The following is a 17,311-nucleotide window of genomic DNA, read 5'->3' on the forward strand; positions in this document are numbered from 1 at the left end:
AGCAACGCAGTATTACACGAAATTCACGCTTATAGCGTTTGTCTTTATATAGTTTACAGGGCACGATCATGGTTCGCACTCGAGAATTTTCACTCGATTATAAATCTTTTGTGATAATAATGAGGATTTCATATTATACGAGTGCTGTTTATTAGTTTAATAAACATAGTCCAGATTTTTATGTAATATCAACCCCTTAAATATGTACATAAATATGTAACAAAAATCGCTTAAAAATGTAAGAAATATGTAATATTATATAAGAATATGTAATCTTACATATTTATGAAAACGTAATATTAACACGCGTATGAGTATGCAATATTTAAACGAATTATGAAAATAAAAAGGAAAATCTACTACACTTTATCCTGCTTAATGCAAGTCCCCCAATGAAGTGAAACGCTTGAACAGCTGAGACAGCCATACGTCATTGACGTGACTGATTGCAGGATAATAAAAATCAGATGCGAATGAAGGAAGATGTGAATCGGCTAGAGAGAAATAGGAAAGCCCCGAGAAAAGCAATGCATACGGCATTTGTACGTCAGAAATCTCATGTGGTGTGGTCCCGTTTCAAATCTATAACCTTTTACGCTAAATGCGCATCCTTCACCACGGTCCAATCTTGAAATGAATTATACGCAATATACAAATTTAAACACTAAAAGCAACTTAAGACGAAATGTATTGTTTTATATATATTTATTTCATGCAGGGAAAAGCAGTCCTATATCTTTTAAACAATACCAGCTGAACTAAGATTGAAAAATATTTCCACTAATGAACATTTTTAACTTGAAATAAAATACTTACAAAAGATGTGCCTGCAGTTCAACTGTGTTTTAGTGCACAGTGAGTTACAAAGGTACATTTCCAAATGATCAGAAGTAAAATTTTGTCGGTGATCGGATAAAATATTCTTATATGCAGAGAATGCTCTCTCCACATCACATGAGGTAACAGGAGCGTATTTCAACAGGGGGATGTAGTTGGGGGAAATATCTTTAGGGGGGGGGGGTTCTTGTTTCACCACTGAGAATCTCACACTGCCAATAGGCTGTCGTAACCCGGGTTTCTTTCCAGCACTGCATTTAGTTTATTACGAAATTTTTCTCCTACAGCTCCACACACCTTGTAGCAGTCTCTTTGCATCCTCTATGATTTGCATGGATCCCGGAAGAGGACGCCCAACAGTCTCTAGCTTTTTAATGCTTGTAGGTAGCCAACCAAAATTGCTGTCTATGTAAGCGATATCACACGCTACTTTTGAGTCATTAAACAGTTTCTGAGCAACAGCAGACTCCGATGGAAATAAATGAACAACAGGCTTAATTTTTTGAAAATGTTCATTGTAGAAATGTACTGCCTGTATCCAAGTGCCCCATTGCATTAGCACATGCTCCGGAGGAAGTGACACGTTGTGGCGCCTTAACATTTTTTAGTGGAAGAAACTAGTTGATTTACTTCGCAAAAGTTCTCTCTCACCTCTTCAGCAACACGCTGAAGAGCATGGGCCATACAGATGAAATGAAAGAAGGTGAGGGTAAGAAACTGTAAGTGCTCTACCCGCTTTTAACATGTACGCTGCACTGTCTGTATAGAGAACTGTTTTCTTCCTTAACTCCTCCCGGTCACAACACTTTAAGACCATCGTTTACAAAGCGAGCAATCCACATTGGTCCAGAATCAAATTCTAGGTGGCCAAAATTCATTTCAAATAGCTGGTGGCTAAAAATTGCTACAGAGGGGTTTTCAAGGTTGCTGATTTCAAATCTGGTAAAGGTTTGTTAAAAAATCAAGATGTCGGATCCAAGATGGCGGACAATTGAAACATTTCCTTCTATCGCTTAAGAGTGAGTGTCGGGGGGGTTTTCCGGGTCGCTGATTTCAAATCTGATAACGGTTTTTTGTTTAAAATTCAAAATGGCGGATCCAAGATGGCGGACTATTCGTAAAATTAACTATATGGCTCCTTGAATATGAGTTAAGGTTATTGAAAATAAATAAATGTTACTGGAAACTGCAACAATAAGTTTTAGAAAGTAAACAAACAATTTGAAGTAAGATAATTTATTCTAAAATGAGATAATAAAGATCACTAAAGAATTTTAACTAAGAAAAAATATATCACATAAATCATCGTCTATTCAGCTGTCCAAAATATTTTCTTCGTCCTCGGATTGTTCATAGTTCTACACCCTCACTGCTATCTCCTTCTGTTCTCATGTCTGACTCTTTCGGGAGCAACAGCAGAGCTTTTACCTCCTCCGGTAGAGTAGTACGCTTATTTCTTGTTGCTCTCCTAAGGGTGGTTATTACTGGATCTGAATCCACGAGTAACCGATGAACTAAATCTGTCGTGGTGTGCATGCATGAATCTTTTCGAGTATGATGCATACGAAACTGTTTGTATTTTTTTATTGTAAGTCTCCTGAGCTTTTTCCGATAACATACCTATTGGAAAGATGGCGCTTTTAATAACTTCGGCTCCGTGCATTAAAATCTTGTAAACGCTAACAGGCATTCTGTACCACTCGTATAGATTGACAAATCTCCTTGCCGTTTCCTCTGTATATTTAGCGAAGGCTTCTCCATTGATAACCTCTCCACTTGAAATTGCAATCATTATGTTTCCAAATCTTCATCAAATCCTGTTATATCTGAAGACTGTTGAGCATTATGAAAAAAACGTCGGGCAACGTTGCCGGTATTAGAAGTCCTGACTTTTTCTGCTAGCACCTTATCTATGTGTAGGCCTGTTTCATTCCGGAATCGGGTCTGAATTTCTTTTTTGATCATCTTCATTTCCTGTCGCTGAGCTTCAGTAGCTCCTCTTATTCTCGGAGCTTTTAAGTTTTTTTTTTTTTTTTTATATATATATATATATATATACGTAACTTTTAACACTAAATCTAAAAATTTAATCCAACTGTGAAGAGGAGATAAACCATACTCTAAGGTTTCAGGATTAATATTAAACTTTTTTAAATTTTGTAAATCATTCATCTCTTCCGGTGTGCATTTACAAATATAACCTATTTGACTTCCAGTGTTTGTCAATGTATTTATAATTTTTCCGTCTATCATAGTAAAAACTACCTTATATTCAACTAAAATAGGATTATTTTGGAATTCTACATATACTTGAAAAGGAACTAAATCATTTACTTCTGCTTTCATTTGATTCACTTGGTTTTTAATCACTTCGGCAGTTTCTTTATCATATATAAATTTTATAGGACGGCACAATTTTGTTGACGATGGCCTATCATTGATCCAGATGACCTGCTGTTCTTCATTACTTAAAATACTCTCAAGTTTTAAAGGGACCATAGAAAATAAAAACAGATTTCCACTTTGCAGACTTGAAGTTTTAGAGTCACCTTCTTCATGTTCATCGTCGATATCCAGTGCTTCATCTTGGTCTTGTGCTGCATCCGGAGTTTCTTCTGGTGCATATGGTCGTTTTCTTCCCCTTTTCCTTTCTGCTTTTGTCCCATCGTGTCGGCTGCCAGAGGTTTGCCTTTATCATCTGGCGGGAGTTCATTAGAATGTACATTTTGTGGAGGTACATACATGTATTCGCTGTGTCCTGAGCTACCATCGCAGCCATATTTTACAGTTAAAACCACTTTCTTTAATTCTAAATGGGGGAGTGCTTCCACTGTTGTCCAGTCTGCTATTTTTATAAGCCTTACGGCAGTGTGATCTAATAACTTTTGAAGAGGAATTCTGGCTCCTTCTAGACTCACTTCAATCCCTTCAGGATAGCAGCGATTTTTTGCTTCCACTATTTTGTTGTACGGAGGGTAAAAGTTTTTCAAATTATGTTCTATGGCCCCTTTTCGTAATGTAATATAGCTATGCTTTGACAACTTACCATCCATCACCAATGCCAGGGCTTGGTCATCTGTGTATTGAGTCACTTCGGTTGACCTATCCACGCTTTGTTTGCATGCTCTTCTGATTTTTATAAGTCTCGTAGGCGAACCTTGCAACACATCTTTTAACAAATCGGCGGCTGCTCGCTTTCCCTCGTCTCGTAGATAAGACATTGACAAAGTAGTCGCCTCTTCCACTGACACATCACCTTTCAATTTTTGTATTTTTCGCCTTTTCGAGCGCTCACTACTTTCCTCGAAACTCTTTGAAGGTCTTCCAGGACACGCTGCAACGTTCGGTTTTATCTCGAATTTTGTTTCTAGCCACTCCGAATGTTTCACTAAAAATTTGTTTCTGCTGTGATCTGCTGCTTTCCAATATTTGTGTAGTGTTGCACAAAAGTTAGCTACTTTCGATGTTAAAAGTTCTTCGTCGATTACGCCTGTGTTCAAATTTTGTATATAGGCGACAAGATAATCCCTTGTGGCTCTTGTAGCAGGCCCCTGTGGGTTAATTTGGTTCCTCCACTGCTCAAAACGAGTCTTAAAAGTAAGAACTTCTTCCATGATCAAATATATATATATAAAAAAAAAAAAAAAAAAAGATTTATGTCACACAGTTTTAAACAATAATCATACAAAGTCGATTACATATAATTTTCCTCAACGGTTTTCACCTATAGCTGCATTATGTCCATTTATCTGACACCGGCGGCGTACGGCGGCAACGAAACCCACTTCACTGCACTTAATATTGACAAAACAATATGAAAATGTCGAAATCTTTTGGCAGTAATAGGCACTTTTTTTTCTCAGTCTAATAATTACGAAATGTAAACAAAAACACTATGTGTTTACATCACTCGTCCATCCTTTAAAGCAACTTGACAAAAAAGCAAACTGATTACACAGATTATAAGCTTTAGGAACTTATTAACTAAAGAAAATCGCAAAAGGCTTACATTCGACTCGTAAACGACAAGCCACAGTCACAACAACTATGAAAATCATGACTAAGCGAACGCGTCATCCGTTGCTCTTTCTTTCAGCGACAGTGGCGCCATGCGGCGAAGAGAAGAAAACTTAAAAATGTACAGAATTATTCAGGTATATAATAAAGAAACACTATAGCACAAATTGCGCCTAAGAATTGCATTTCTATTTTTTCGTTTTTGGCCACCTAGAATTTGATTCTGGACCAGTGTGCAATCGTGGAATGATTCGTGCATTCCAGCAATTTACTCGCAATAAGATAGGATTTAGATGGAGCATTTTCACTTAACTCTCCAATCATTAAATTTGCTACATAACGTCCCAAAACGTCTGTTGTTTCGTCCACAGAAATCCAAATATATGAACTACCTATTTCTGCCCTAATGTTATCTATAGCTTCCCTATAACAAACTTTGAGATAACACTTTCGAAGAGTGGATTCGTCAGGAATTCGACGCTCGCAGTACTTCTCCAGAAAAGCACGGTATTTTGGCACTTGAACTTTGTTCCAAGGAATGTTTTTTGCTATCATTGGTTGGCACAAGTCTTTGAAAAACTCACTCACTGAAGTATCTTGATACATTTGTGTCAAGAATATTTGTTTTTTTGCGGTTCGCAAATTTTTATTTCTTGCATGGAGTGCACTTCGTACATGTTGTTCTAACTGAGATTTCATTGAACATCCAATTTTTTTTTTTATCACACACTTCGGACAACACCACTTTACCGTCCGTACCATCGATAGTTACCCACGACCGCAATTTCGCGGATAAAGTTGAGGCTACCGGAGCTATTTCTAACTTCGACGGTCAATACAGAACACGTGCGTTTTGTAACTGCAATACTAGAGTACCGTCCTCCTGTCATTCAGTTGAACAAGCGAAGTTCTTTGAAAGCTTTGGTTATCTGCTATGATATTGCCATTGTCGCCAGCTTCTTGGAATGAACTCTTGCAGTAAATTCCTGGAAGCACACTAGCATACAGTTTTAACTTGATTTGCAGAATTTGCTTTCATCTTTTTTTCTCGTCCGACCTCTGATAACAATCAAATAGACTTCATTTTAGGAATTTCCTGGCCAGTCGCCTGTCAGACACGTGATCTGTCTTCCTCCAGAGTTGAGAATAAAGGGCGCTGCTAATTACCGCGGAGGGAGGATTTTAGCTTGTTTTTTCTTATATTTCTTTTATCGGCGAAAATTCTGCGAAACATGGTTTGACAAATAATAAAAAAAAAAGATATATATTTCTCTTTCGGTAAAGAAACGAAAAGATAGATATGACAAAATTGAATCCAGATGCAAGCCTTGCACAGTTGGAGAGTTTATTTGTTTATTTTAAATTAAAATTTCAGTAAACGCAAAATTTTAAGACAGTTTTATGTAAAAAAAAAAAAAAAAAAAAATCATAGAAATATGTAATATTGGTCAAAATATGTAAAAATATGTAATATGAAACTTGAGTTGAATCACCCTACAGGTGTGAATCACAAACATTTAAGGATTTGACGAACCTACATATGAAGGAAAAATATGTATTTACATACAAATCCGGACATTATTAATAAGTCGACTCCTTCATAATGTATTATCCTCGTAGTACCAATAAATATACGAGATTGTTACTTTCTAAATTTGTTACTTAATTGTATTACAATAAACGAAATATTGTCGAGTTGTATTTTCCAATATTCGAAAAATATATGTAAAACTTAATACAACTTCAATGTTATGAATATATGTAATCAGTCCTAGTGTTTCTGAAAAGTTCTGCGGTGTCTACGTTTTGTAAAAAAAAACCGGATTTTAAAATTGTTAGTAGAGAAAAAATGAAATTTCATCTGTGAGTATACCTAAAACATAACGACTTCTAGAGAGATTATCTTGTCCCTTGTGTGAAGTTTGTCCTGTATATGCCACTATTGATGTGGAAATTCTTCCGTTGCTATTTGCAGTTTATCAGTGATGAATGAAAACATGCAGCGATCTGATAGATTTTGAAGACATTGATAGTAGATCTGAGATTAATGAAATTGAAATATCTTTATATATTTAATATTATTTACCTTTGAGTTAAGCTTTTTTACGTCTCTGTCCACAATAGGTTTCCCTGTTCAGATAGTCTGGAAGGAGGCTGTGCCAGTAAAAAGAGCAGTTTGTTCGAGGCATGTCATCGTAACTGCATTGATATGTAGTAAGTGATTTATTCAGGTGAGTTTCTTTCTTTGAAAGCAAAAAATATATGGTTATGGTCAATTATTTCAGTATTTGGTGACTTATGAAATTTATTTAATGAAGCTTCTCAGTTTTAACGTCATCTAACCAATCGTTTAAGTACACTTCAAGTTTTACTACTATATATTAGTTCTCGTCTACAACTTAATGAAAGCAATGTGTACACTCGAAATTTTTGAATGGGTAATTATTTTCTATGAGTCTTAACTTGAGATTCTGTACTTACAGTCTTGTTCAAAAGAACCTGGTCATCCACTACTATTTAGCAGCTTCTATCTAAATCCATATGCTGAACTGAACTAAACAAGTGTAAACCTTTTTTCAATGATTGAGCTTTTTATTGTAGGCTAAGATTTAAAAACTCCTTTCAAACGATTGAAATCGTATGGTTATTTAAAGAAAAGAGGATGGTCAAATTTTTTGAACACGACTGTATATATACATACGATTCTATTTAGGGATGGGCAAAACAAGTTTCTTTTATAAAAACCGGAAACCGGTTTCTAGAAAAACCGAAATCCGGAAAACCGACATTTAGGTTTTCTCCAAAATCGGTTTCGGTTTTCTTCAAAACCGATTCTATTTTCACCGAAACTGATTTTGGTGAAAACCTTTTGGAAAACACAAAACTATTTCTGTGGAAACGGAGTCGATTTTTTGGAGAACAATTAAACACTATTCTGGTCAGAAATAAAATAGGGTGTGTATCGGTTACGAAAGTCACGAAATGAAAAAACGGTCATAAAAGTCAAGAAATTTAGCTTTTGGGTCACGATTTTTTTATCTGTACAAATATACGTACAGACGAAAATTTTGTTCTACAAAACATCAAAATTCACCACCAAAGATGTCTATGGTCGACTTTAGACGCTACAAAATCGCTACCAAATCGCATGCATGAAAATTCGGCCTAATTCGCATCCAACTTCGCTCTAATATAGTGGACAGACTGGAAAATTTTGTTCAATGAAACATCAAAATTCACCACCAAAATTGTCTATGGTCGACTTTAGACGCTACCATATCGCTAGCAAAGCATGCTTCTATAGCATGCATGAAAATTCGTTCCCAAATTCCCTCTTGAAAATGTTACGAAATTTTGTAAGGTCACGAAAAAGTCACGAAATTTCATTTTGGAATTTTAGTAGACACTATGTTATAACAACGATGACCCATTAATCTAATATTTTCGCTAAATGATCTACTTAGCATGCATTTCAGTATATAGAAAAAAAAATCAATACTGCAAGTTGATTGGTTTATATCTGACTAATTTGGCAGCGGTACTGTCACCTGTATAGAGCTATGCAACAGAACCGTGAAGTCACTCTTTATTAGTGTCCGATGAATAGGTTCCATATTCACTGTTAACCCTCTATTTAAACCAGAAGTGGTAGAAATTAACCATTTCCTATTTCAACTTTGATCACCATAGAACAAAAACGGTGACAGCGACAAGCGTCATCGTCTGAAGAAAGATACCATCCTCACACGCATCTCTGTAATTAAACCGTAAGTAGTAGAAATTTACTACTACTTCAGGTTTCATTATTGATGTTTCTTGGGCATCAACGGTAGGAGGTAGCGAAAAGCAGTTCCTTGGAATGGATTCAGTATTCCAACAATAGATTCCATTTCATCTGTTACCTACTTTTCAAGGCAAAAGTGGTAAAATGAACTGTTTGGTGTTTCAACGTTTATCACCAACAAAAACCGTAGGAGAGAGAGAGAAATGGCTTTTTGATGTAGATTGAGTGTTCCACGAACAACTGGCCTTTCTCCTTGTATGCAAATCGGAAGTGATAGAAATGGTACTCTTTCTTCTGCGGTTTCCGGTTTCAATACTTATCGCCATAGGAAAAGAAAACGCAAATAGCTTGAAGCAAGTTTTTCAAGTGAATTTATCATAAGAATAGATTTGATTTCCGACTTCATTCCTCTGTTGCTGCAAAAGTGTTAGAATAAGCTAGTACTTCCTCTTCTCAATTCTCGTAGAATGTAAACGGTAATAGGATGCGACAAAATTATTTCTGATATAAATTCCGAGTCCCAAGAGTGAATTTCATCTCAGCTTTCTTCTTTTATGAGAAGCCGGCAGAGGTAAGAACTTCTACAGCTTCGGTCTCAATGTTGATTCTTACATAATAATAATGAATGGGTCAAGCATGGCGTATTTCTCCCAAGACTTTGGGCGTCACTTATTTCCGGTGGGTTCCAAAGATACAAGTTATGTATGTAACTCACAATAGTTATGTGTACTTTGATTTATAAATACCATAAGGCCTATCCGGAAAATTTTGTCCGCATTACGGCTCCCATGAAAGCATCGTTATTTGATGGTTGACAGTTATTCTATTGTTTCATATAATTTCCCTAGTCATTCTAACATCTTCCCACCTTGATGGCAACTTTTTAATCCGTCTTCTGTACAATGTTTCATATTTAGTCTATGAATTGCCAAAACATTTTTCACATGAAGAAAAAAAGTAGAGAGACAAAAGAAGTCATAGTTTGTGGCAGTAGCAGGTGAATAAGATGGGAACCTTAAACTTTCCAACCAAGCTCCGGTATTTTCTACTGGGTCATTAAAGGAGCATGCAATTTTGCAATATCATGCAAGTAACACAATGACACGTTTCCTGTTTGCTATAGCTAGCAGTTTTTCTTTCATTTTTGCATTCAGTTCGTCCAGTTGAAAATGGTATTTTTCATCATTGATAGCCTTGCCTTTCCTTTAGTAACACAAAATGAATTGGTCGTCTCATATCTCAACATATTGACAATAATGTCGTCTTCGGAGTTAAACTTTGTCTTGGTGTAGAGCAGTGTTTCCCAACTGATGTGCCGCGAGGAAATTCAAACAAAATGATTAATTCTATAATAACCAAATTGCAAAACATGGGAAAAGATGTATATTTGTGTTTCACATTTCTATGAACCTTTACAATAGAAAAAAATACTGTAACTGTAATATATTATTGTACATACATTACTGTGTAGCAGATAGTATTTCGGAGATCAGTAATCACAGAGAAAAAATTACTACGGTATTTTATATTTACATATAATAATATCTATGAGTGTGTCGCGAGAATTCAAGTTACTTCAGTAGTATGACGCAAATTGAAAAAGGTTGGGAAACGCTGGTTAGAGGAAACATCCTGACCTGGGTGACAATAAGCACTTCTGGTAACAGGATTCTCGCATCTCATCCAATTTTCATTCCCAGGTAGTAGACAATCTAGACGTGTTAGATTTGTGTGCCTAACAAGGAGAGAAGTCATAGTGACACGGTCCTGTCGATTCTTGTCAGGTAATTCATGTGAAATTCATTTGGAGTACTATTTCATAAACTTCAATTGAAAAAATGAAATGAAATCTTTGAGTTTTACGTCCCACGGTTATGCTGATTAGGCTGAAGGAGACGGGGATGATGAGTAATGAATGAAATGATGGAATGAAGAAAGTGGAAGGAAACGGGAGAACCCCGAGAAAACCCACGCACGCGGTGTTTGTCCACCACAAAGTTCACTTGGCGGGGCCTAGGATCGAACCCGAGACCCCAAGCACCAGAGGTGAACGCTCTACCACTGAGCCACCGCAGCCCCAAACTTCAATTGACTCATATGGTCAGAAACAAGAAAATGGCATCTATGACTACTTAAAACATACCGACTTTTAGTGAGATTATCTTGTACATGTATGAATCTTGTCCTGTATATGACATTATTGATGTGGAAATTCTTTCGTTGCTATTCGCAGTTTATCAGTGATGAGTAAAAACATGCACCGATCTGATAAATTTTGAAGACATTGATAGTAGATCTGAGATTAATGAAATTGAAATATCTTTATATTTTTAATATTATTTACCTTTGAGCTAACCTCATTACTTTTCTTTCCACAATAGGTTACTCGGTTCAGATAGTCGGGAAGGAGGTTGTGCCAGTAAAAAGACCAATTTGATCTAGACATATCATTATAACTACAATATGTAGTAAGTGATTTCAGGTGAGTTCCCTTCTTTGAAAGCAAAAAAAATATATGGTTGTGGTCAGTTATTACAATATTTGGTGAATTATGAAATTTATTTAATGAAAGTTCTCTGTTTTAACATCATCTAACGAATCTTTTAATTACACTTCAAGTTTTACTACCGTATATTTGTTTTGGTTTACAACTTAATGAAAGCAGTAAGTACACTCGAAACTTTTTGAATGGGTAATTATTTTCTGAGTCTTAACTTGGGATTCTCTTCGTACAGTCTTGTACGAAAGAACCTACCCACCTACTTTCAGTTTACAAGCCTTGTGTAGTTATAATTCATACACTGAACTCAACAATATGAATCTTCTTCATTTCATATTTAATTTATTTAATGGAAATTACAGTTTGAAAACTCTCTTCAAACGGTTGAATTTATACGGCCATTCAAAGAAAGGTGGATGGTCAGAACACAGCTGTACATATGTATAAAACTAGTACAGTTCGGGAAGTGTGGTCGTACCACAGAGTATATGTCCTTTAGATTAAATGAATAAAATGACAATGAAAACAAGCTGTGGCCCGTAGCTGTACGATGAAACTAAAATAATCGAAGAATGCGTTACATGCTCATAACAATAATGATCCCGATCTACTGAACGTCTTTTAAGTATATAGAATGAATTCAATCCTGAAGGTTGATCGGTGTGTATTCGACCGCTTTGGCAACGCTGGCGTCACCCGTGTAGCTACCTATTGATCTTAGTGAAATTCCACCGAAAATAAACCCTTGAAAGGACATATGACTCCTATCCACGCGCATTTTTAGTACAACCTAAATAGTGAAACAGTGTCGGGAAAGTAGTTTATCCATCAAAGTGACCAGAACTAAAGAAATTGTAGTCTGGCATGCATAAACGGGATCTATGCAAAATCTTCCCAAGAAAAGTGAGTCGTTGAAGGTTACCAGCGAAAGTGCCATTTGAATTCATTGGGTGGCAACTTTCAACGTACTGTCGTGTAAGTTTCCCACACGGAATCATGATTGTCGACGGAATGGGAACGAAAACTTGAAGATGAATTCTGCCTAGTTCCAGGAATTCATCGTAATCTCAATTGATCCAAAAGAATTTTCCTCGGAGTCAACAAGAAGGAGATATGGGTTTACATGGACAAAGCATCATGCCATATCGCTATTCCTCCAGTTTTATTATGATAAGGAACAGAAGACAGGAATCAGTGTTATTTCTTTTCATAGCATTCCTGTAAAAACGATTGTGCCAGTTCAATGGATTTCTGCGCTTATCTGTAGAGAACCTGCAGGAAGAAATTTGATGGAATTCCTATGTCTGTCCTCAAACGTCCTTGTTATAACAGAGATTGCGATGTCGGGCGATGTACCATAATGCTAGTGGTCCAATAGAATACAACCGGTTGTGTCATAACTGTTTTCATAGGGTACATTTTGAAAATAGGTCGAATATCCGATCAGCGTTCTACAATGGTGCACGATTTCTTAAATTGATAAGTCAAAAAAAGACACGTTTCTCCAATACAAGCGCTAACAATTAATGGTGTAGTTTTTAGTGTGGCAAGTGGTGAAATTAAGAATTGTAAACTAAGTTATGCATAAATGTCGCAAGTCTTACAACGGCTATGTCTATCTATCGATAGCTATTAGAACAGAAACGGTAAGATATTGAGAAGCTGTTTTTTGAAATCAATTCAGTGTCCGATGAATAGATTCCATATTCTCTGTTAACTCTCTGTTTAAAACAGAAGTGGTAGAAATTCCTGTTTCAACTTTGATCACTATAGAACAAAAACAATGACAGCGGCAAGCTTCAGCTTCTCAAGAAAGAAAGAAAAAAAAAATCCTGACACGCATCTCTAATCATACTATACGTGGTAGAAATTTACTACAACTTCCGGTTTCAGTATTGATGTCGGTTCAATACAACGGGTAAGAGGTAGCGAAAAGCAGTTCTTTGGAATCGATTCAGCATGCTAACAATGGATTCAATTTCATTCGTTAACCTAGTTATTAAGCCGCGGAAGTGGTAAAAATCAACCATTTGCTGTTTCAACGTTGATGCTCAACAAAAACCATAAGTGATAGCGGAAAATGGCTTTTTGGTGTGAACTGAGCGTCCCACTAACAACTGGTTTTTCTCGTTGTATACAAAGTGAAAGTGCTAGAAATAGTACTTCATCTTCTACGGTTTCCGGTTCCAGTACTGATCGCCATAATCAGTAGCGAGAAGCAGGGTTTTAAAGTGAATTTACCATAAGAGTAGCTTTGATTTCCGAGTTCATTCCTCTATTGCATCCAAAAGTGTTATAAATAAGCTAGTACTTCTTAATTCTCGTACTCTAAACGCTAATAGTATGCGACAAAACTATTTCTGGTATGAATTCCGAATCCCAAGAGTGAATTTAATCTCAGATTTGTTCTTCTAGTGGAGGCCAGCAGAGATAAGAACTGGTACAACTTAAGGTTTCAATGTTGACTCTTAATAAATGGGGCAAACATAGCTTATTTCTGCCAAGACTTCCGGCATGACAAATTTCCGGTAGATTTCAAAGACACGAGTTACATATTATGTAACTCATAATAGTTATATTTTTACTTTGATTTATAAATACTATAAGGTATATCCAGAAGATTCCGTCCGTTTTACAGCTTCCATGAAAGCAGTGTTATTTTATGGTTGACAATTATTCCATTGTTTCATATAATTTTCCTGGTCATTCATAACCACTTCCCACCTTGATGGCAACTTTTTAGTCCGCCTTCTGTAGGATGTTTCATATTTAGTTTGTAAACTGGGTCACAGCATTTTTCACTTTTTTTTTTTTTTTTTTTTTTTAATGAATTTTGAAGAGACATAAAAGTTGTTTCTGGAAGCAATAAGAGACAAATAAAATGAGAACTTAAATCTTCCCAACCAAGATCCGTTATTTTCTACTGGCTCATTAAAGAAAAATGCAATCTTGCATTATCATTCAACAGAATGAAACGTTTTGTTTACTACAGCAGGCCGGTTTCCTTCCATTTTTGCATTCAATTGTCCATCTGAGGGCAGTATTTGTCAGCATTGATAGCCTCCATTCTTCAGTAACACAAAACGAATTAGACCTCTGATATTTCAATATATTGACAATATCAACTTTGTGGATAAACTTTTGGTGTAGAGGAAACGGCCTGTCCTGGTTGACAGTAAGCACTTCTGCTAATAACATTCTCGTATCTGATCCATTTTTCATCCCCAGTTATTAGACAGTCTAGAAGTATTTCATTTCTGTGCTTAGCAACGAGAGAACTGAGTAACACGATCCTGTCGATTCTTCTCAGACAATTCATGTGGTATCTATTTGGAGTTCTTTTCCACAAACCTCAATTGTCTCATGTGGTCATAAATTGTTTGTCGACCAACTTAAAGGTACTGTGTAATTTCTGATGTATACAAAATGCATATCCCATCGAAAAATTACGAAGTGCATCATTATCAGTTATGGAAGGTCGTCCAGAGCTCGGTTCACCTTTAAATGTTAAGTTCCAGTGTTTAATTTCTCGAATACTTTCTGCATGTGCAATCAGATGCTGCTCTCTCTCCAAACACAGAACACAAAGATATAGTGGAATTAGTTATATTTTTTCAGCTGTTAGAACTCATACAGTATAAAGTGACGAAAATGTATCTGATCAAGACAACTTTTAGAGCTGCAGACTCTGTAAGAAACGTAAAGAAAGAATTCAGCACCATTTTTAAAGTCGTGTAATATTCATACAGTAAAAATGTGTGCCATATGATGATACTTCAGACATTATTAATACGTGGAAGGAATAGAATTTAATGTTGTAAGAACGGATATAATTTTGTGGTTGATCTCTATAATAAAGAGAATTGAATTTTTTGTTTCAACTTCCGAAAGAAGTATATTTAAAGAGGAAACTGATCAAAAGTAATGAAATGTATTTACATAAAAATAAAGTGAAACATACACCAGTCTACGCTTTTTCTATCTAGCAGACATGTTGTTTGGAACTGAAAATGTAACTCAGAACCTTACACTTAGGTTCACAGCAAAAGGGACCCCCCCTCCCCCCCCCCAAAAAAAAAAAAAAACATTGCAGGAAACGGTAAGAAACTATTTTTGATGTGGATTCAGCATCCGATGAACAGGTACCATCTCCCACATTATCCCGTTATTGCAGCCAGAAATTACAGACAGTACTTCCGATTCCAATATTGAACCTTCTTAGTTTGGAAGTCGGCTCTAGTTCCACAGTGTAAAATAAAACTATTATTACTATTAGTTAGTTGTTAACAATGAAATTTAAAAGAAAAATATCCAAAATAGAAAGTGTGTATTTGCGTCTAGAGAAAAAGAATAAAACGCTAGTAACTTGTAACTGGTAATAAAATTTAGTGCCAATGAGGTAATTGGTGCTAAAAATCAATCCATTGCGATAATAATGACAATTGCGTACTATGCGAGTGCTGTGTATTAGTTTAAGAAGTCGATTCCTTCATGTTTATTCTAGTAGTAGAAATAAAGATACGAGATTGTTATGTTTTAAATTTGTTGTTACTTAATTGGAATAAAAGAATGGAAAAGTTGTCGAATTACGTTTTTAATATTCGAAAAATTTGTGTAGAACTTAATACAACTTCACTACCTTGAATCATAATTAATATCACATTAGTATGAAATAAATCATAGTGTTTTCAGAAAGTTCTGTGGTGTCTACATTTTGTAAGACGTTCCTGATTTTAATATTTTTAGTAGAGAGAAAAGAAAATGGCACCTATAACTGTACTTAAATACGACTTTTAGCGAGGTTATCTTGTCCATGTATGAACCTTGTCCTGTATATGACGTTATTGATGTAGAAATTCTTTCGTTGCTATTTGCAATTTATCAGTGATGAGTAAAAACATGCACCGATCTGATAAATTTTGAAGACATTGATAGTAGATCTGAGATTAATGAAATTGAAATATCTTTATATATTTAATATTTACATTTGAGTTAAGCTCTTTACTTTTCTTTCCATAATAGGTTACCTCGTTCTGATAGTCTGGAAGGAGGTTGTGCCACTAAAAAGAGCAATTTGTTCGAGACATATCATTGTAACTACAATATGTAGTAAGTGATTGTCAGGTGAGTTCCCTTCTTTGAAAGCAAAAAATATATGGTTGTGATCAGTTATTACAATATTTGGTAAATTATAAAATTTATTTAATGAAAGTTCTCAGTTTTAACGTCATCTAACGAATCGTTTAATTACACTTCAAGTTTTTACTACCGTACATTTGTTTTGGTTTACAACTTAATAAAAGCAATGCGTACATTCTAAACTTTTTGAATGGGTAATTATTTTCTATGAGTCTTAACTTTGGATTCAGTTCGTACAGTGTTGTTCAAAAGAACCTGGTCACCCACTAGTATTTAGCAACTTCTGTGATAATTCATATACTGAACTGAACCAAACAAGTGTAAAACGTCTTTGGAGAGTTGAGTTCTTTATTTCAGGCTAAAGTTTGAAAACTCCTTTCAAACTGTTGAACTCGTATGGGTATTTTTAAAGAAAAGAGGATGGTCAAACTCTTTGAACACGGATGTATATATGCATACGACTTAAGTACAGTCCGGAAAGCAAATATGCGGCTATACCACGGAGTTTGTCCTTTTGACCAAATGAATCAAATAACAATCAATAAAAGGTAGCCGTTCCCCATCGCTGTGTGACGAAACTGCGAGAACGTATAACAACGGTGACCCCATTAACCTAGTATAATTTTCGCTAAATGATCTACTGAGCATGCTTTTCAGTATATAGAAAAAATTCAATACCGATGTTCATTTGTTTGCATCTGACAGATTTGACAATGGTACTGTCACCTGTGTAGCTGCACGACAGAACAGTGAAACGACGCTCTTTATCAGTGTCTCAGATTGACTGCACGATGTCATGTTGGTGTTAGTGAAATGCCGCTGCAAGTGAACTGTTACCGGGAAGGGCATATCATGGCTTTTGTCCACGCACATTTTTCGTACAACCTAAATAATAAAACAGTGCCGAGAAAGTGGATTATCCATCGGATGACCACAACTAAAGAAATCCTAGCTAGCCAAACATAAATTGAACATATGCGAAATCTTTCGCCAAGAAAGGAAGTTGTTGAAGGTTACTAGCGAAAGTATCATCT

The 17,311-nt window shown here is 35.7% G+C and overlaps 1 long non-coding RNA gene across 4 annotated transcripts in view; it reads left to right on the forward strand.

The window, feature by feature from the left end:
* LOC145693268 (uncharacterized) overlaps nucleotides 1–17,311 on the forward strand; it is a 150,480-nt gene that overhangs the window by 24,309 nt on the left and 108,860 nt on the right. For 3 of the 4 annotated variants that reach the window (XR_014132737.1, XR_014132738.1, XR_014132736.1), the window contains exons 3-4: nucleotides 6,979–7,085; nucleotides 16,161–16,262. This is a non-coding gene — a long non-coding RNA (uncharacterized LOC145693268). Of the gene's footprint in view, nucleotides 1–6,978; nucleotides 7,086–11,019; nucleotides 11,121–16,160; nucleotides 16,263–17,311 lie in introns of all 4 variants that reach the window. The other variant, XR_014132739.1, reaches the window with a different exon arrangement.

The sequence above is a fragment of the Thermobia domestica genome, chromosome 8 (genome assembly GCF_964235325.1).
Source record: "Thermobia domestica chromosome 8, izTheDome1.hap1.1, whole genome shotgun sequence".
Classification (NCBI taxonomy): Eukaryota; Metazoa; Arthropoda; class Insecta; order Zygentoma; family Lepismatidae; genus Thermobia; species Thermobia domestica.